We start from the raw sequence: 21,742 nt of genomic DNA on the forward strand, positions 1-21,742 counted from the left end.
ATTTTATTTTTTGTATCTTTTCTTTTTTCTTGTTGTTCTGATTGGTTGTTTTTTGCTTTCTTATCAATATTATTAATTTGATTATCAGCTTCAACCACTCTGCTGTTCTTTCTCTATAAATTGTTCTTTATTTCAATTAGTGTATCCTTCATTTCTGACAAGATCTTTTTTATGCTGTTGAGGTCCTCATTAAGTTCCTTGAGCATCCTTATAACCAGTGTTTTGAACTCTGCATTTGATAGATTGCTTATCTCCATTTTCTTTAGTTCTTTTTCTGGAATTTTGATCTGTTCTTTCATTTGGGCCATGTTACGTTGTCCTCTCATTTTGGCAGCCTTCCTGTGTTTGTTTCTATGTATTATGTAGAGCTGCTATGACTCCCTGTCTTGGTAGCACGGCCTAATGTAGTAGGTGCCCTATAGGGTCCAGTGACACAACCTCCCCTATCACCCAAGCTGGGTATTTGAAGTGTGCTCTCCATGTATGTTGAGCATACCCTCCTCTTGTAGTTGAGCCTTGATCGCTGTTGGCAGGTCAATGGGAGGAACTTACCCAGGCCAGTTAGCTGTAAAGACTGTCTGTGACCACTGAGCACCAACATCAACCTTCTGAAGAGGATCAGCTGTGCAGGGACAGGACGTGTAGACTCTGAGGTTTCCCAGGTGGTGCATGCCAAGTTCAGTTCACTACATCTGTGTTCTGGCCAGGGCCACACACAAAGCAATCAGAGCTACAAAGCAATCAGAGATGGTTGCTACTTGTGCTGGGCTTGGAGGTTTCCAGGTGAAGCCAAGCTGTGAACCTAGGCTGGCTACTCTTAGTACTGGGGCTGGAGCTACTTAGCAAGAGGTACAGAGGCTTGGGGCTTTCTGATGCTGGTTGTTTCTTGTTTGAGAGAATTTAGGAAGTTTTGAAGCTTGAGCCAAGACCAACTATTCATATGGAAAAGCCACTGTTCACAGCCTGGGTGAGCTGTAAGTTGGGCGTGGGGAGTAGAACCTCAGGGGATCTCCAGGGTGGGGCAAACAGTGGTAGTCAGGTTGATGGAGTCTCAGATATGGCACCTGCCTGCTGGCACTGTGTCTCTGGTGAGAGTTCAGAAAAGAATCAATGGATTCTGCCTGCCTTTCTATCTGGGGGAAAGCTGTCCCTCAGTTCTTGCCTTGAGGTCAGACACTTCAATTCCTCTCTATATGCCACTGGTGCCTTTCAAGCTGCTACCCAAGTGCTGGAGCTCAGAAGTGAGTCTGAATAAGTCCGTATGCAGGTCCTTTAAGAGGAACTGCTTGGGACTCCAGAAGTTTCTTCCACTGACTCAATCCCTGCTAATTTTTGTAGCCAGAAGTTATGAGGACTTATCTTCCTGACATTAGAACTCTGGGCTGGGTGACCTGGTGTGGGGTTGGGACTCCTCACTCCTACAATATCTTTCCTGAATTTTTATCCACCACTTGTGGGTGTGGGACCAGCCTGTTTAGTGTCTTTGTATCTGCGCCCCTTCAACCAGTATGGATGGATGTGATTTCTTTAATTCTGTAGTTGGTGGACTTCCATTCAACTCGATTTCTTACTGTTCTGAGTGATGGTTGTTCTATAATTTAGTTTTAACTTTGATATGGTTGTGTGAGGAGGCAAACTGTGTTTACCTATGCCTTTACCTTGACCAGAAGTCTGGAAACTCAGATCTTGAGGAGATTTCAGCATTGTATGCTCATTGCAGCACTATTTGTAATAGCCAAGATGTGGAAACAATCTATATGTCCATGACACATGAATGAGTAAAGAAATTGTAGTATATAGATATAATGAAATACCATTCGGCCTTAAAAAAAGAAGAAAATTCTGCAATATGCAACAATATGGATGAACCTTTAAGGACATTATGCTAAATAAAATAAACAGTGATGGATAGACAAATGCTCCATGATTCCAAATACTATACGAGGTATCTGAATCAGTCAAATTAATAGTCTCAAAGAGTGAATGGTAATTGCCAGGGGCCTGGGGTTGGGGAAACTGGGGAGTTACTAATGAACTTGCATTAAGTTCTAATTAAGCAAGATGAGTAAGTTCTAGAGAAATGATTTATAACATTGTGCTTTAATCAACAATAGTGTATTGTACACTTAAAAATTGTTAAGAGGGTAGATCTCATGCTTTTATCACAAGAAAATAAAATTGTTTTTAAAAACTATGAAACTGAGACATGAATGGATAGCCATTGCAAAAATAGAAAGTTCAGAAACCAATGCAAATAGGTATAGAAATCAGACCCCAGTAAATACAGAAAAGAAGAAAATGATAAAGATGTATATTAAATTGCTGTGGAAAAGATTGATTTTTAAATAAATAATGTTGGAACAACTGGATAATCTGGGGAAAGGAGAAAATAGAGTACATATTCAAACCATGCATCATAATAAACTCCAGATGGATAATCTATGTTAATGAAGTTATTATTTTAATAGATGCTGTTTCCTACCTCTGTCCACTGAAAGAGCCAAGATGTAGTGACTGACACCATGCAAGAACTGAGATATTAGTTTTTAAATACCTTTCTCACTAAAAGGAACCATGACTCTGGAATATTGCATGATTAAAAAAACTTGCAGTGAAAGAGCATAAGATAAACCTGAAGCTCTTGGGTCAGAAAGCAAGGCAGTACTGAAAGAGTGATGTGAAAACAAGACAGGCACACTACTTGACTGACTAAATTGAGACAATAAAGAGCATCAAAAAAATATTGACATTGATAGATTATAGCACATTGAATATGAATATTAAAAAACAAGAAAACAACCAGACAAGTCCAGATTGTAGAAAATTTCTTAAGCCCTGGACTCTTCAAAAAATGCCAATGTCATAAAAAGCAAACAAACAAAAGGAGGGTACTAAGTTAAAGAATAATAAAGAGAGGAGATAACTAAATAAAATGTGCAAGCCTTGGTTGGATCTTGGATTAAAAAAAACACAGCTAGAAAGGACATCTTTGTAGATAATCAGAGAAATTTGAATATGGACTGTATATATTTCAGCGTCAAATTTCTTGAGTGTTATAATGATGTGTTTATGCAGGAAGATGTTCTCATCCTTAAGAGGTGTGTGACATCTAATTAGTGGTGAGTTGTCATGATATCTATAACTTACTTTCAAATAATTTGTCATGAAGTGTGTAAGTCTCTGTGTATGTGATGTTAGCAACTAGATCTAGGTCAAGAATGTATGGTGTTCAATGAATTGTTCTTTCAATTTCTTATATCTTTGCAGTTTTTCAAAATTAAAATGGTAGAGGAATAAAAGGCATAAAAATTCACTATCAATTCATTAAATCGTCACTTAGGTATATAGAAATATTTATAGATCATGCATTATTTTATATTATTTATAAATAAAGATAAATGTAAAAATAAATATTCAAGTACATTAAGGAATAAATAATGTAAGTAGAAACCATCTGTCTCTTTACTTGACAGATGAAGACATAAATCCACAAATAAATTAACTCCCCTCTGGTCACACTCTAAAGTGTGTAAGATTCTATTTCTGTGATCTTTATACACCAGCTGACCATCAAATATTGTTCTTTGAATGCTTGAAATTTTCTTTCCAGGCTCTAGGCTTGAAGAAGCTCATTGTATTACGCCAGTACTTTATCAGCAAAAATAGAACTTTCAAAGATTTTGTTTTTCTTCTTTTTATATCTATTTTTCCATTACATTTCAGCAGGGATTAAAATATCAGTAGGGAAACTATATTTTTAAACCCAATTCTTTATAAACTGGTGAAGCAGTTGGAAGTCCATTAAATCTATTGAATAAGGTGGTAATGATGCTGAAATGAACAATAAAGCGAGGGTTAAACAGATTCTAATTGATTTAATACTTTGAAAATGCACAGAATCTTCTGTTTCTCTGTGTTAGCAAGGATTCATCTTCAACCACAAATCATCACAGATCAAGATGTGACACATAATTATTCCCCAAGTCCATACTCCGTTCTGTCCCCTGCTGGCTGTGTGACTTCTGGCAAGTTACTTAACTTGTCTGGTTTCCTCAGGTGTAAAATGAGAAAAATGGTATCTATAATAATTCACAGATTTGTTGAGATTAAATGAGAATGCACAGGGTCTTGTACATAGTAAACATAGTTATTTAAATTAAGTGTTTTTTTTATCAATTAGATATTTCTCAAGTGACTGAAGAGTTTAAAGTAGTTAATATTTTACAGATACCACTTTCCTTTCAATTTTCATATTTACATACCATGATGACTTGACTAGAAATATTGCCCATATACACTAGACTTAACTTTTTGACATGAAATACATTTAACAAACATTGTTTATTTATCTGCAGTCCTTCCAGGATTTTTATTTTGGTCATGTATAATTGTTTAATATATATATTTCCTTCTTGTATATAACATCAGGAAATAGTGCCCTGGGATATATAAGCCAAAGATAGCTTTTTTTTCCCCCCAAACATATTAGTTTGAAACTGGTGCTTTAGTGATACCTTCTCACATTTTTTTCCTGTGAAGTAATTTTACATTTGATTCGATTTTACAATGTATTTAAGGATTTGCAGTTAATACAGGCATTTAGCAAGGGAATTTAGGGTTTTAGAGGAATTGTGAAGAACTGACTCAGCTTAAACTCTTGTTCTGACCTCTTCAGAGTTCTTTATTCTGTGTAAAATCTAACTGCACATTGGCTCATTTGTTCATTTTCTATAAGTATTTATGAAGGACTTACTATGCTCAGTGCTAAAGGGAAAATGTAAGGAATACTATCTGTTTTCTTGTAAGAACCAATATAATTTGAAATATAAATCATACACATAATTGTATATCTAAGAATGGACGATAATATATAAATGGCCAAAATGAGTGGTCTAGAGGGGAAAGTTAATAAATCCAGCAATGGTCAGAAAGACTCTATTTATGTTAAATGAGTTGCTTTTTAAAAATATGGGCAGAAATTGACCTGCAAGGAAGGAAAAGGTATTCTATGTGAAAGGAACTGTGTGACCAAAAGCTTAGAATGGAGACTAAGCTTAGCATGTCAAAAGAATGAAATAATAAGTAGACTAGAATGTGGGATTTGGGAAGAAGTAGAAATAGGTTATGGGGAGATAAATTATAGAACATCTTAGCTAGAAAAATGACTTACTTTACTCTGGTGGAAACAGGAATCTGTAAAGGATGTTAGGCAGTGGGGTAACTTGGTGAAAAAATATTTTAAGGAAATTAAAAATGTATTGATGTAACTGAAAGAATGAGAAAAAAGAAACTGAAAGCAGAGAGCCCTGAGCTCTCCATTTAGTTTTTCTGAAGAAGATAATGGCATGTTGTATTTAGCATAATAGAACACAAACATGGAAATTCAGGGCTGGAGATAGAATTTTGAGTCATTATCATTAAAGTAGTATTGAACAGTTTAAAAAGATAAGAACAGGATTGATTGGGCAAGGAAATAAGCTAACAAAAGCAACAGAAAAGGAGTGCTGAACTTTAAGAGAGCTTCATCCTAAAATAAAACATCCTTAATGTCTGTATTGTATTTTATGTATTCAAGCTGTTTCATATTTTTAGGTAAGTACAATGCCAGACAGTATTTTGTGAAGACCCACAGCATCACCTATCCTGCCTAACGACCCTGGATAGGAAAATATTTGATATGGCATTAAATGTAATGCTTAAGTAACTCATGAGGGTTCATTCCCAATGTTATCACTGCATGCTGTTTTTCTGATTAAATATAATGGGTATTTATGATCTTGAAGAATATTCCAGATTCACATGGAAAGACCAAAGAATCTCTGTATTTGTGACAGATCAGGAGGTCAGTGGGGGAAAGAGAGGAAGCAGAAAGATTGGCAGAGGAGCATATGGGCTTTTGTGGATAAATTTGATCATATCGAAGTTGTGTAGGGTAGGGAGTGGCCTAGAAAGAAACTCGACTTTTTGAAAGTCAGCTATGCATCAAGTATAACGTTCTACAATCTGAACATGAGCTTACAAATTCTTGAATCCAATGAAGAATGAAGTGAAGACTGAGTGACGTTGGCTCACACATTGTAACTGTGGTTGTAAACAGTCAAGGCTCAGTGGGTTGGAGTCGAAAACAAATGATTACACTCTGGGTAGTGCGGGTCAGTCAGTTGGAGTGTCACCCCATAAACTGAAAGGTCATGAGTTGGATTCCCAGTGTGGGCACATGCTTAGGTTGTGGGTTCGTTCCCCAGTCACACCACGTTTGAGACGCAACCAATTGATGTTTCTCTTTCACACTGATGTTTCTCTCCCTTTCTCCCTCTTTCCCCTTGTCACTAAAATCAATAAGCATGTCCTCGAGTGAGGATAAAATAAATAAAAACAAATAATGAAAAACCAAATGCTTATTTAAGGGGCTACATGGAAACAGGCTTAAAGGGAAGGTTGTCTCTTCCCAGTTGGCTGGGGAACAGAGGGAGGTGGCTGTCACCTGACTTTGTGTCTAACTTGATTTATAGAACAACTCCAGTAGTGTGTCCTTGTGACATCGTGGCTAGGGAATCTTAGTGTAGTCCCGTCAGTATTTTGATCAGTATTCTGATAGGACCTCTGGGGAATTGCCAAAGGAGAGATTCTTAGTTACTGACCTGGATCTTCAGAGACTTCTTGATTCTTACACTATTCAAGGCCTGAGGGAGGCATTTGAGCAGATCAGCTTCTCTCCAGTCTTCTTACCTTGTCTTAGCATCTATGAGCCTTTGAAAGCCTCCTCTGTTTCTCTTGGCCAACAGTATTAGGTTGCCCTTGGTAGAGGGCTGGTAGGGCCTTTTCTTGCACTAGTTGTGTTTAGGCACTGGCCCACATGGTCTGCTAGGTTTAATTTACATTTGGCACTGGGCTCAGTACTGTGTATACCTTTCAAAACTGCTAGGGAATTACAATGTGCAACACCTGGTAATTTCAATTAGGGTCTTGGTGACCACCAGACAGTCAGCTGACAGCTGGGGAACAAACATTTATAGTGGATCTGGAGAAAGAATAGCAAGTGAGGAATCTAGTGTAGCTAGGAATTTTTCTTGCCTTAAGCTACTTAAAGTCAAATGGCTTATGTGTCGACTTCCCTTCGAGGTGCCAAACAAATGAAAATAAGCTTCAAGGCATGATTTCCTAATGAATATGAAACCTTGCCATAAGCAACCTATCTCAATAGAAATACTGGCCTTGCAGAGCAGGGAGAGAAACTTAGGGTGAAAGGCAGGATGATTTTCCCTTCAGTAGTTTATTTCCTGGCCTGAGAAAATATTTGTGTATAAATGTGTAAAAGGAATTACAGAAGCATAGCTAAAATTTATATTCTCTGAGCATGTGTTATAATATTACTAAGATGCAAAGGTCTGGCTTTCTGAATAGATTAATAGAATATTCCTAGAAACCTCCATCTCCGAATTGGTCAGTATTTGTTAAAATATATGTTTACAAAAGGAGAAAAAAGAGAAACAAATATCTGGAATGGCCTAATTGGTTCCAAGTGTGTGCATGTGTGTGCGTGTTCTCTGAGGATGCTCTTCCCTCTTATGAAGAAATAATGATATTTATTCTCAGAGGTTTATTCTAAGGGAATGATGAAACCATACTATTATATATGGTTCAAATAGTTTATTTTGTTAAATATTTTGTCTCTGCCTTACTTGCATCATAAGAAAACAGAATGGCATTTTATTTTATTTTATTTGGAAGTCTGTAATTTATTTATTTTCATTTTATTTTATTTTTTACTTTATTTTTATTGTTGACACTATTACAGGGGTCTCTATTCCCCTCTTCTTGCCCACCTCCATCCAGGCCCCATCCCCCTTACTTCTGGCCATGACCACACTGTTATCTGTGTCTATGGGTCATGCATATATGTTCTTTGGCTGATCCCTTCACCTTCTTTTGTCCAGTCCTTCCTCTTGTCTCCCCTCTGACAGCTGTCAGTCTGTTCCATGTATCCAAGCCTAACAGAAAGGGCATTTTAAAAGAAAGGAATAAATTGGAATCAATGAATTTAGATGTTAATTTTATTAAAAATCAGAAATATAGAATAAATTATAAGCAAAACATAGGTAATTTAATTTTTCACCTCCAATGAGAGAATCTTTTGTTCCCTACCCTTATTGTCTTAGAAGGGCATTAACCGCAGTGTGGAGACTTTGGGAAGCAGCTGCGAACCTGGATGGATATTCCACTCACTTGCCAATGTTTTGTGACCAAACAGATGTGTACGCAAATCACACCTGTTCTAATTCCAGAAGCTCTGCTTCAGTCAATCACTTTAAAATAACTTCTGTCTCCAAGACATAAAATGTACTAAAGAATCTTGAAGGCTGGACAATGAAGGTGTCAGCCGCTCCCTGACCAAGGGCATGGCTGAAACATATGGTTGCATTTTCTAGGCTTTCATGGGACTCCAGGGAGCACTCAATGACAAATCAATGAAAACTTCTCATGGATGGGAAAGCGAGAAGCCCAGAAAACATGTTGGGGGAACAACAGGGCTCATCTTGCTCTACAAATGCTATTATTTTTTTGGCTCTGTTCAGAAAAATCTTAAAGTGGCAATTGCTGTGTGTGAGACTATTAGGGCAGGTAAATCTTATTTTGAAAGTAAAAGCTGTCCTTCGAGAAGTGCAAGGTAAAGTATTTGACATTTACTATTTTGATTACTCTTAAAATATTTTTTATGTGTATCTGGCATGAACCAGTACTACAAAACTAAGAAGAGCAGACTGACACTTTTCATATAATGATAGACTTTAATAAGGTAAGATTCTTCTGGCTTTATATCCCATATCCCCAAGCTATCACTGATTGTAAGTAGAATCCAGAGTGTTAAAAAAAAAAAAAAAACCTCTGAAGAGTTATTTTCACAGAGAAATAAATTGATTTTATTTTCTATTTATTTTCTCAAATTCCACAAAATTATTTAATAGGGATAAGCTATGATGAGTTAACAGGAAGAACAATAACAACAAATGGTTCTTAGTGACATAAAACAACAAATTTGTATTTCTTACTTAAGCTAGATGTCCGAAGTTGGTGGGCAAAAGAATCTCTTCATCATAGCCTGATGGCGACAACAAAAAATAAATTGATTTTAAACTGATGATGAGCATTCTGTAAACTGGGTTCTGACATAGGTCCCTTTACTTTTCTTCTCTGCACATGACCTCTTCTTATTCCTGTTTGGTATATGGTCAGAATTTACTGTGCTATGTTTGAAAACTTATCTTTTCCACTGCATTCCTTGCACACTTAATAGTTACATCTTGGTCAGAGCAACTGTGTCTGGTGTTTTAATCGATAGCAGCCACATTCACTGTAGACCCTTTAGTTACCCAGTAGCCACAGTTCTTTGTCATTAAAGAGTTTCAATCTTTTTTCCCCCTTACTCATCCTTTCCTTTATCACCACTACAAATTCTTTGCTATAAACAGAGGGCATGCTTAGATCTTACCACAAATATATTCCAATTTTATTTAAGAAATTCATTTTGATTTTTTATTGATAGGTATCCTACATCACTTTTTAGGAGCTCCAAATTTGCACCCAGGATGAAATCTCCATCACTAAGATTCTACTACACGTTCTTACCTTGGAAACAAATTTGTGCAGACTGCATTCTGAAAAGAGCTACGACTTCAGGTTTATAGCACAGGCATTATTGTTATTCATCATGTGCAACTACATCTGGGCAGGAAACAAAAAGGCCCAGAACAGCACAAGCTGCCCAATCCTGCAATAGTCTGTGGGACTCAATAGAAACAATGACGCTTTTGCAATACTGCTGGACACATTCTTCATGCTCTTATTTCCAGTGGCAATGAGCAAGACTGGGTGGGCCCTGGTCCTTCTTTGTTACTTCTTGTTCCTACTGCTCACTGTGCAGTACAGGCTGGGGAAAATTTTGACTGAGAAAATGTTCAACATAAGGTTAATTTCATTATGGGAACTGTCAGGATGGCAGAGAAATGCTTTTAGAAGATCTTTAGTTATTTGCTTCTATGCAACCCCCGCCATCACTGTTAGTTTTTCTGTCTCCTCCCCACTCCTCTCTTCACCTACAAATCTTGTATTGCTGTATATTTATGTAGTAATATAATAAAAGGAAAACTAGAGTAGCTGTTTTAGCTGATGTTGTTATGAAATAATGTTTATTACACGTGCAAGTTGACAGCCATGCATGCCATTTATGATGCACTGATTTCCCTGACATCTGAAAAGGATTTTGAGATTAGAGCTGCTCTAGAACACACCATTCACCTGGCTATACTCTATGGTTACCAGACAATAAAAAACAGTATCGTGCAACTGTATTTTGAGCTCTGAAAAATAGATGGAGAGGATGCTATTTTAAAATATCTCAGACTGACTTTGGTGGTTTACTTTAGTTGGGCTTAGGGTAACTGAAGGAAGACCATTCCACTCCTGTCAATTACAAGGGAAGGCCCATAAAGAGTAGCTACTGTGTCTTTCATTATATTGATTTGAAGACGCAGCAGGAATGTTTTGTTTGCTAAAACAAACCAGAAAAGATGAACATGCACATAACGAAAACATAAAAGTTGTAGAGGCAGAAAATTCTGAGCTTGCTTCCAAACATTTGTCTCCTAAGTACAAACTTATTATAACCCTCAAGCTCCACAAAGGAATAGCTTGCAGATAGACCTTGGGAATATGATCCCCCTCTACCACCACCACCCCAGCCTCAACCCTCTCCATGCACATTTTACAGTTCTTTGCGTCATACTTGAAAATAATTTAGTAAAATGAATAGAATCCCAGAAAGCCTGCTTACCACGGCTCTTCAATGAAGAATCTTTTCAGGCTGGTTATTGGCAGTGGAAAGAATGCAGCCAGATACTGGAGAAGGGTCCTGGGGAGCGGAGCAGCCAGGCCCACTGGTGTGCAGCCACCACCATTGTTCACTTAATGAGCCTGCTGGCACTTTCCCCAGCATGGGCTGCTGCCGTCCTCACACCTGAGTGGTTGATGATATCAGTTGGGGATGTGGCTCACAGCTGTCGGGATGTGGTACAGAGGAAGTGAGCATGAGTGAGCTTTATCAGTTAAGTATTGGAAATTGTTCTATAGTTAAAGCTATCTAATATCCTGTAGCTTATCCGTCAACAGTAAATCTATGATTTCCTAATAAATTCACATTTCTGCAAAAAAATCAAGGAAAAGACAGGGAAATTGAGTGTATTGAGTTTTTTTAGCATTAGTTTTCATGACAATTTTGAGTTCAATGTTCTTTAAAAATTTGACCAGATATTTTGGATCTGTGAGATTCAGCCCCATAATTTAGTGATGTAGATGATGTTGTTTCAATTGCTCTTGTGAAAGGTACAATTTTTTCCCCAGTTAAAAATATTCCAGATACATTCTTTTTTTTAAAAAATTAATTAATTAATTAATTTGTTTGTTTATTTATTTTTAGAGAGAGGGGAAAGGAGAAAGAGAGGGAGAGAAACATCACTGTTTGGTTGCCTCTCACTGGTGCCCCCAACTGGAGATCTGACATGCAACCTAGTCATGTGCCCTGACTGGGAATCGAACCAGCGACACTTGACTCACAGGCCGACGCTCAATCCACTGAGCCACAGCAGCCAGGGCTTCCAGATACATTCTTTATGTAACCTGTTTATCAGCAAGTATAGAAATATTCTTGGTATGACACATGTAATGTGTATTTGTATATAAAATTTTCCAGGTATTTTAGATGCAGAATAGTGTCATTTAGGATTTCCAGAACTCCAAGAAATATTTTAAACAGGACAGATAGTTTACCTCAGTCAAAGTTAGACATTTATTTAACTTAAACCATGTCATATAGTCTTTTGTATGTGAAACTAAAAGTGCATGCATAAGGTACAAGATTTGAAAGATACAGAGAGATTCATTGAAAAATAAGTCAGTACTACCAGGTGGATCATTTTGTAAGTTATATAAATGTCTAACCACTAGGCTGTACACCTGAAACTAATATAATATTGAATTTCAACTGTAATTGAAAAATAAAAAGTATTGTTAAAAAGTCAGTAACCTCAGCAACGAGGACTCCTGCATAACCAATTTATCATTTTCTTCTCTATGTTTACAAGTATTTATAATAGATTTATTTATACTATATATATGTATGTATGGAATTCAGTTAACCAGGCCCCTATTGGGCTGCTTTCAAATTTCCATGAACAATGTTACAATGGTGTACACTTGGAACACACTTCCCCTAGGTATCAGCATAGCTTCTTTCCTCATTCAGGTCTTATTTAAATGTCACCTCCTTACCTTATGTAATCCAGCACCCTTCCCTCATTACTTCTGACCCCTCTTACCCTAATTTCCTTTCCTTCATGCAAACATGTGACATATTATGTATTTATTTATTTATAGCTTATCTCCCCAACCAGTATAAGCTTCATGAGACTACTGCTTGTTGCTCTCTCTCCAGTGTCCAAAATGTTAGTCCTGGTATGTAGTTGGTGCTCAGTATACTTATTAAATGATTAGGTCATTCTGTACCTTTGTGAGTCCATTTGTAGGAAGAAATGACTAGAAGAATTGCTGTGTCAAAGGGTGTAGGTACTTGTAATTTTGACACATATTGCCAAATTTCTTTCCTTAGAAGCTATAAAAAATTCTATTTCTATAAGTAATGTAGCAACATTTTTTTCTAAGTTGATAAAACTATGGTATGTCATTTTAGTTACAATTTGTGTTTTATATTATAAGTGATGTACATACTGCCAAAGTCTTTAACTGTTTATGATGGCTGAACATGTATAAAGTGTTTTCATCTGAGCTTTCTTGACAGACCCAATAATCTTCCTGCCTCTCATGCTCTGATACCAGACATTGCTTATTATCTGGTCTCCTTGGCTCTAGGTCCATCGTGATTCTTGGCTATCTCAATCATGCCTTTGCTCATATACTCTGAAATCCATAAATAATATGTATAAACACTGGCTGATAAAATCAGTGATTAAACATATTTCCTTAATTATAGTCCCTAAGTGTTCTTATGAAGATGTCCATTTTCTAGCTGTTTCCTGCTATAGCCTTTAACTATCTGAGCACATAGGAGCCTTCAGCTTTCAGAGAAAGCCTCTTCTCTCCCAACAGTTGTTAGTATCCTTTCCCAATAGTGAGCCACACACCACTGGGTAACCAGCCTGGTAAGCAAGTTTATAGGTAAATTTTGGTAGCTATTTTTGACTTCTAGATTTTTATGCAATAAAATTTACCTAATTTTCCTTTCACCTTAGCCATTTAATGTTCTTCCACTTTCAGGTCCTCAGTTTATACCACCAGGAAGACTAATATCAAGCAGTACATCTTACCATAACAGGCAAAAATACAAAGGATTTTATATATAATCAGGCCTGAATAAGAGTGCTATCAATCCATTGTGCTGTTTCTTAGTTAATCTTAGCTCAGGAACTCTTTAGACTCCCCCTTTAGAAATGTTTGTGCCAAACCTATGTATTTGGCCACCATGGTTTTACATTACTGTTGTAATTCATTCTTAGGCTTGTTGGGTAAAATCTAAATACATAAATTACAGAATCTTCCTAAGAGGAATAAAATAATGTCATTAAGATGATCTTCAACACTGGATCTTCTTGCTACTGCAACTCGAATCACCAATTGTATAGCCTCCTCCCACCAAAAGAAGGAAGTCATGGATTATTTACCTTTTGTGACTGTACCAAAACTTTGAAAAAATGTTACCATTACAAAAACACAGAGAAAAACATCAAAACAATTTTTAGGTCTGAAAACGTGTGTTGTCTTACCTCTAACGAGAAATCAAATGCATTATAACATGATTTTTTATTTTTAAGTGTTAGTCTGGGATCCTCTGAATTTTAGTGTGGTTTGTGCTTATAAAATTGTTGTACGATATTTGTTAGATAATACTTTCATTTCTTTCTTTTTTATTAGGTGGGGGTATTATGAAGAATCAATGTTTCAAACATAAATAGCATAATAAAATCTAGTATTTAAAGCAGTTTAGTAATATATCGATCAAAACACAATTCAAAGATCACAGGAAAATTTTTTCTAAAATTCTCATGTCAGTAAATGCTATATTTGGAAAATTTAATGAGTTATAAAACATCATGTGTCTACATTTAGGAAGGCAGAGAAAATTAGGTAATAAAGAATTTTACTTTATAATGACACAGGAAAATGTGCAGTAATATTCATGTTGGACATAACCTTGATAAGAAATATCTTTAAAAATATTATTTTTATAAGCAGCAGTCATAATGTCAGGGCACAGTGATTATGAAAAACTTCAGTGGCTAAAAGAAGATAACCTTGACACTATGATATAAAATCCCTGAAGTGTTATGGATGACTATGTTCTATAAATGTAACTTGGAAACATCTTCATGCTGAGATTTAATACTTGGGGGTCAGTATAGTGGTAAAGTTTGAAAAAAATAAACATATCAACTAAACAACCTTCATTATTGTGTCCACCAAGGAGTCTCTGTATGAAGTTGTTCACATCAAGAATTATTTCAACACTGAGTCAAAAAGCCTAAAGCATGCAGGAAATCAACCAGACAAAGACAAAATTCTTTTAAAAAACCCATGAATCTTTAAATTCTTGCACATAAAGTTTTACATAAAATGTACTTATACACATATGTCATTTAAAGATAAATTTTCCAAGGGTACCAAGATATATATATTCTTCAACTATTTACTCATTTTCCAAAAGGTAGTTGAGTTAATCAGAGAGAGATAAATGTTACTTTATAATCATTGTCACATAAAAATTAAAGTATTAGCCCTGGATGGTGTGACTCAGTGGATTGAGTACTGGCCTGTGAACCAAAAGGTGATCGGTTTGATTCCCAGTCACAGCACATGCCTAGGTTGCGGGCCGGTTCCCCAGTTGGGAGTGCACGAGAGGCAACCGACTGATGTACCTCTCATATACTGATGTTTCTCTCCCTCTCTTTCTTCCTTTCGTCTGCTCTCTAAAAATAATTTAAAAAAATATTTAAAAAAGTTAAAGTATTAAAAGAAGTTAAATACAATTTTTATTTTCTAAATGGAGATCAGAGAATTATTAGGACAGCAAAACTATTCTGTATGACACAGTGATGATAGATGCATGTCACTATACAGTTCTCTAAACCCTAAAATGTACAACATCCAGTGAACCATAATATGAACCATGGTTTACATTATGATGCGTCACTATAGGTTCATTGATTGTAACAAATATACCACTCTAGTGCGGGGTGTTGATGATGAGAGAGGCATGTGTGAGGGCAGGAGGTATATGAGAGATTTCTGCACATTCTGCTCAGTAGTGTTATAAACCTAAAACTGCTCTAAAAAGAAATCCTATTTTAAAAACCTTCATTTTATTTTATTTATTTTTATATTAAAAATACTAATAGGTTTTTGGAAGTGTCATGGGCATACATACTTTTAGTATATATTTTGGTAAGTTTTTACCTATGTGCACATCACCGAAAGTATCACCACAATCCAGAAACTGAATATTTCTGTTACCTCCAAAGGTTTCCATATGCCCCTTTGAAATCCTACCTTCTCTTCCACCTGATCCCAGTTCCCAGGCAACCACTGTTCTGTCACTATAGATAAGTTGGTATTTTCTAAAGTTTACATACATGGACTTATACAGTATATAATCTTTTTTGTCTTCTTTCACTCGGCATAATTAGTTTGGAAATCACTTGTGTTGTTGTATTTATCTTTATTATTAGTTTTTTAATGCTGAGTTTTTCCGTTATATGGATGTGCCACAATTTGTTTTCCCATTCACCTGTTGATGAAAGTTTGGGTTGTTTCAGTTTTGGCAATTATAAATAAGGCTACTATGAACAGTTGTGTACAAGTCTTTGTATGAACATATGCCTTATCTTGTCTTGAGAAACAACTAGGAGTAAAATGGCTGAGCATATAATGTGTGTATATTTATTTTTTTAATAAAGTGCCAGACTGTCTCCAACATAAAATATCATTTTATATTACTACTAGTAGTGTGGAAATAGAGAGTTCCAGTTCCTCTAATGCTTGCCAACCTTTAGTATAGTCAGTCTTTTTAATTTTAGACTTTCCAATGGGTGGTATGCTTTGTAGTTTTAATTCGCATTTCCCTATGACTAATGATGTGGAGCATCTTGCATGTACTTACTTGCCATTCATGTATCTTCTTCAGTGAAGTGTCTGTTAAAATCTTCTGCCTTTTAAAATTGGATTGTTTTCTTATTCTTGAGTTTTTATATATTGTATATGTCCTTTATTAGATATAGGCTTTGCAAATAATTTTTCCTAGTTTGTGGTTTGTACTTTTATTTTCTTATATCTTTCTAAGAAGAGAAGTGTGCTATTATGCTTATTTTTGTTTCTCTATAAATAATGTGTTTTCCTTTTAGCTCCTTTTAAGATTTTACCTTTTTCATGGTTTTGAGTAATTTGATTATTATGTGCCTTACTATAGGTTTTTTTCCCCCATGTTTCTTGTGCTTGGGATTTGTTGAGGTTCTGAATCTGTGGATTTAGTTTTCATCAAATTTGAAAATAATTCAGTCATTATTTCTTCAAACATATTTTCTATTTTTTTCTCACTGTTTTGTTGGGCACTCCAATTACACATAAACTTTAAGTTATCCCAAGGTAACTGATTCATTTTTTATTAAAAAAAAAACACAACCTTTTTCTCTCTGTATTTAAACAAAAATTTCTATTGCCATATCTTCAAGTTCATTGATTGTTTTTCTTTTGCGATGTAAACTTGCTTGTGATCTCATCCATTGTATTTTCAACTCCAGCATTGTACTTTTCATTTCTGGAATTTGATTTGGATCTGTTTTATATCTTCAGCGTCTCCATTTAACTTTTGGAACATATGGAATATAGTTGTAATAACTGTTTCAGTGTTCCTTCTAATAATTCTAGTATCTGTGTCAATTCTGAGTCAATTAATTCTCTTTATTATGAGTTATACTTTCCTGTTTCTTTGCACAGCTGATAATCTTGGATTGCATGCTAGCCATTGTGAATTTTATCTTATTAAGTGTTGAATATTTTTGTGTTTTCATAAATATTCTCAAGGTTTGCTCTATGATGCTGTTAATTTACTTAAAATCCGTTTGATCATTTCAGGACTAATTTTTATGATTGTTAGGTGGATCTGGAGGAATGCTCAGCCTAGGACTATTACCTACCGCTGAGGCAAGATCCTCCTAAATATTACAGCCAATGCTGCATGAATTAGGTTTTGGGGTCTGGCTGTTGTGAAAAGGAACCATTCCCAGTCCTGTGTGAACATCTGGCACTGTTCCTTCCAATTATTTCAAACAGTTTTTTCCCGGCTGTGGGTTATCTCCTCATATGCAGGGGCCGATCAATGCTTAGCTGAATACTCAAGGGAGACCTTCTGCTGGTTTCTGCATTTCTCTTCCCTTATAGCTCTCTCCCATCTGATATTCTGTCTTATAAACTCTAGCCTCTTAGGTCTCCCTGGACTCTCAATTGTGTCTCCACTAAGAAGGTTCATCAGGCTCAGTCTGGGTTTTCCTCTCTGTACAGAGGCTGGGAAGCTCTTTCAAGCGGATACAATCTTAGGGCTTCCTTCATTTGTTTCCTGTCTTTTATTCCTCGTGTCCAGGCTCTTAAAACTTTGCTTCACTTACTTGGGGTTTGTTTTTGTTTTGTTATTTTATTTCAGGCAGGGCATTACCTCATCTCAACTAGAAATAGAGGTCTACAAAAATGAATTTTCTAAACATACTATTTTTGGAGAAGAAAAAGTAACATTTTACAGATGTATGTAAGGAGATATGCGAGTGCAACATTTCTGTTTACATGTGGAATATATCCTAAGGTACAATGTTAATAGTTTGGGCTTTCCTTTAATTTGTTTGGATATTAAAATGATTATTATTTAATATATGTTAAGCCTTCTAGATGCAGGCACCATAGCTGTATTTTAATTAATCAAATTCCTGTCTTGAGAAACTTGAAATCCAGTGGCACAAGAGATAAATAATATTAGAACTTAAATATTATACAAAATTAAATTATCAGTGGGCATGAATAGCTAATGTGAAAATACATGAGGCTAAAACTTTCTTTTAGTGGGAGAGTCAAGCCACAACATAATAATAAAAGGAAAGATTATTGAAATTTATGAGAGGAGATAAATTATGTAAGTTTCCATAACTGGAGTATTATAGGATGATTATATGGATATAGAACAGATGACATGTACCACATAAAAATTCCATGAGGTATTTGGGTAGGTATTATTATTGCAATCTGAAAGATGAGAACACTGAAGTCTTGTGAGAAAAATAATGGATTCTTCAAAGACGTACTTCTGATGCTGGAGTAGAGCTGTCTGTACCTTCTCTGAGCACCCCTAATTGTTCCTTTCTTCTATAATTGTGAGACTGCATCAAACCAACGGGCGATATGATTATTGCCCTTACCACAACACATATGGATTTATCACATGGAAAAAATACATGTTTGAGAAGTACAATTTGACCTGGGTTGTAGATAGCTCCACGAAATGGGAATGAAGAGATTATGTGTGTTTATGTTTGTGAGCTGTATAACAATTCTATGGTTTTGACTCTGTTACTAAACTGTACTGTTTTATCCATCTTTGAATGTCTGTTATTTAGCATGGCACTACATATATGGTTAAGTGGTCAGTAAATAATTGTGGAATAAGTGGACAAATGAATATTCTGAATTTTAGAAGAATTGGAACTAAAGTATACTAATTGGGAACTTAAAACAGGACTATTTTTCTTAATTTAATAAGTTAAAAATATTTCTTTAAGAAGGGTAGAGGTAAATATTTTTAAAGAAGCACAAGAATCAATCTCCTAATCTTGTATCTTCAGTGTTTGAAAGAGTCATAAAGGACTTACAGTTTTACACACTTTACCTCTTTCACGCTACTATTCCTTTTCTTTCATTCACTTCCAGACCACAAGCCCAGTCTAACCATGTCCCACCACCTGTTTGCTGCCCCACTACATGAAGCCACCAGAACTTCACCTGCACCCAGCAAAGGTCTCTCCACTTGTCCTCTTGCCCTTCTGTGGTCTGTTCTTCACAGAGCAGTCAAAAAGAGTTTTAAATGTTATCGCTTCTCTTTCTTGGCTCAATATTTTTAATGACTTCCCATCAAGCCGAAAATAAATTCTAAACTCTATTTTATGACCTATCAGGCCCAACAGGGCGCACTGTCCCCCCACCACTCTGCTTGCCTTTTCTACCAACTTCCCCTGCCTCATTCTGCTTATGCTGGCCTGGGTGCTCTTTAAACACTAAGTGTGTCTCACTGCTCACCCCTTGTCTTAGAATGCCCTGCCTCATTTTACCCTGAAGTTATTTGAGTAATGGTCTCTCCATTAGAACAAACATAAAAAGCTCCCAATGGACTCATCTAAAAACACACTTTTGGCTATACAGTCGTTGTCCCTCAGCATCTGTGGGAGGTTGGTTCCAGGATGCCCGCAGATATGAAAATCCATGGATGCTCAAGTTCCTTATATAAAATGGCATAGTAATTGCATATAACCTGAACACATTCTCCTCTATGCTTTAAATCATCTCAATACTACTTGTAATACATAATACAATGTAAATGCTATGTAAATAGTTGTTATTATGTATTGTTTAGGGAATAACAAGAAAAAGTCTGTACATGGTCAGTACAGAGACAACTGTTGTAGGCCTAACTACATTGTACACATCAGCAACAATGTAATTTTTTTTTCCCAAATATTTTTAAAAGTTTATTTATTTATTATTATTTTGTAGAGAAAGAGAAAGGGAGGGAGAGAGAGAGGGAGAGAAACATTGATGTGTGATCAGTTGCCTCTTATTGCCTCTCCCACACCCCCTGTACGGGACCAGGTAGGTGCACAACCTAGGCATGTGGCCTTACTGGGAATCGAACTGGTGACCTTTCAGTTCACAGGCTGGCATTCAATTCACTGAGCCACACCAGCCAGGGCTTCCCAAAGATTTTTGATCCATTATTAGTAGAATCTGAAGATGGGAAACCCATCTGAAGATGGGACTGACTGTATACACACTATAGGTTTGTTAAACGACCAGTCATACTGACGTCTAATTACAAAGTGTTTGGAAATAAGGATGGTTTACTCTCCTTTTGCAATAGGAACAGTTTGTTGTGAAGGGGAAACCATTGCATGGCTTATGGCTGTCTTGGGAAGCTGGCTTTACTGTATGAACCATGAATTATCCAGCATCCACACTGGCAGAACAAACAGCTGTCATTCCTTCTGTCTCCCTCAGTGTGTTGTTACCTCTGCAGTCGGCATTTTTCAGCTCTAATGCACATCCTTAGGACTTTAAAACCTAACCTTCCCTCCAAGGTCAACTGCAGGTCAGTTGACGGGGACAAAGCTACATTACACAATTTGTTTACTCAGATCCATTTTATGCCATTAATATGGATACAGTGTTTTGCTAGAAAAAGGAGGATGTGTTCAGGGAGAAGAACATGAAAAATGACTTGGGGAGAAATAGGATATTTCTAACAAAGAGATATATTAGTATAAGAACTTATTAAAAACATATCATTTATAATGCACAAATTGTAGTCATTGCAATGGCCATCATTGTTATTCTAAACTGCTTCTCCAGACTTTCAAAGGAGACCAGTGTCCTCAAACAGTCTCTTTTGTCAGTGATGGATTTTTCTTTTTATGTTGCAGAACTATAAGATGTGTTCTCTGCTTAGTTCAAACAGTTGCACGTCTTTTATTTTATTTTTATTTTATTTTATTTTTTTATGGCTGCACTTCTGGTCATCCCTATTTTCACCGATTTCCCTTCCATCTTGTCTCTTCTAAGCTGGTTATAGGAGTTAAGATTTTTTTTTCCTTTCTGAAAATAAACCAAACAGAAATTACCTTTCTGCTTCAGGGAATCTGCTACCTCCATAAAAATATTAATAAAAATATGATCCCTGTAGAATCTCTGTAACAATCAATTTTGTTCCCTATAAGAACGTTGTGGCACCGTGTGTTTAAATGGCTGCGAGTGATACGCACTTGTATAATGCGCAGGACGACGGTGCACTCTCCCTCAGGTGCACGTTCTATATATCTGCATGAAGAATTTTTGAAAATGTTTGGCTTCTCTTTTCCAGGGTAGAAATAGCCACTGAGGCATCACTTGAACTACATGTGGGTAATTGTGAACAAACAGCAGTATACAGATTATGCTGTTGACTAGAAATCAGAAATGGAGTGGTTTAATTTGAAGAAAACATTTGTGTTTCTTAATGTCAGTGGTATAGCAAACAGTTGGAAGTGGAAGGAAGATAATAAATGCTACAAAAAGAACTACGGATAATGCCTCAATTTTTTATATGTTTATATAACCATAAAGTGGGGAAGTAATACAACTAGTGAAGGTACTTTTCAGTGAAGAATACATGATTCACAGAGCTCAAGTCATGCAAGGTATTAGATGCCAATATGTTTATTTTGTGGATTATGGGCTATGATGGAGTGAATGTGTCCAAAATTCCTATGTTAAAACTCTAACCCTAATGCAATGGTATGTAGAGAGGACGTCTTTTGAAGGTAATTAGAGTTAGATAAGGTCATAGGGTGGGTCCCTCATGATGAGATTAGTGCCCTGATAGGAAGAGGCACCA

This window comes from Furipterus horrens, unplaced genomic scaffold, assembly GCF_987537825.1.
Source record: "Furipterus horrens unplaced genomic scaffold, mFurHor1.1.pri manual_scaffold_6, whole genome shotgun sequence".
NCBI classification, from domain to species: domain Eukaryota; kingdom Metazoa; phylum Chordata; class Mammalia; order Chiroptera; family Furipteridae; genus Furipterus; species Furipterus horrens.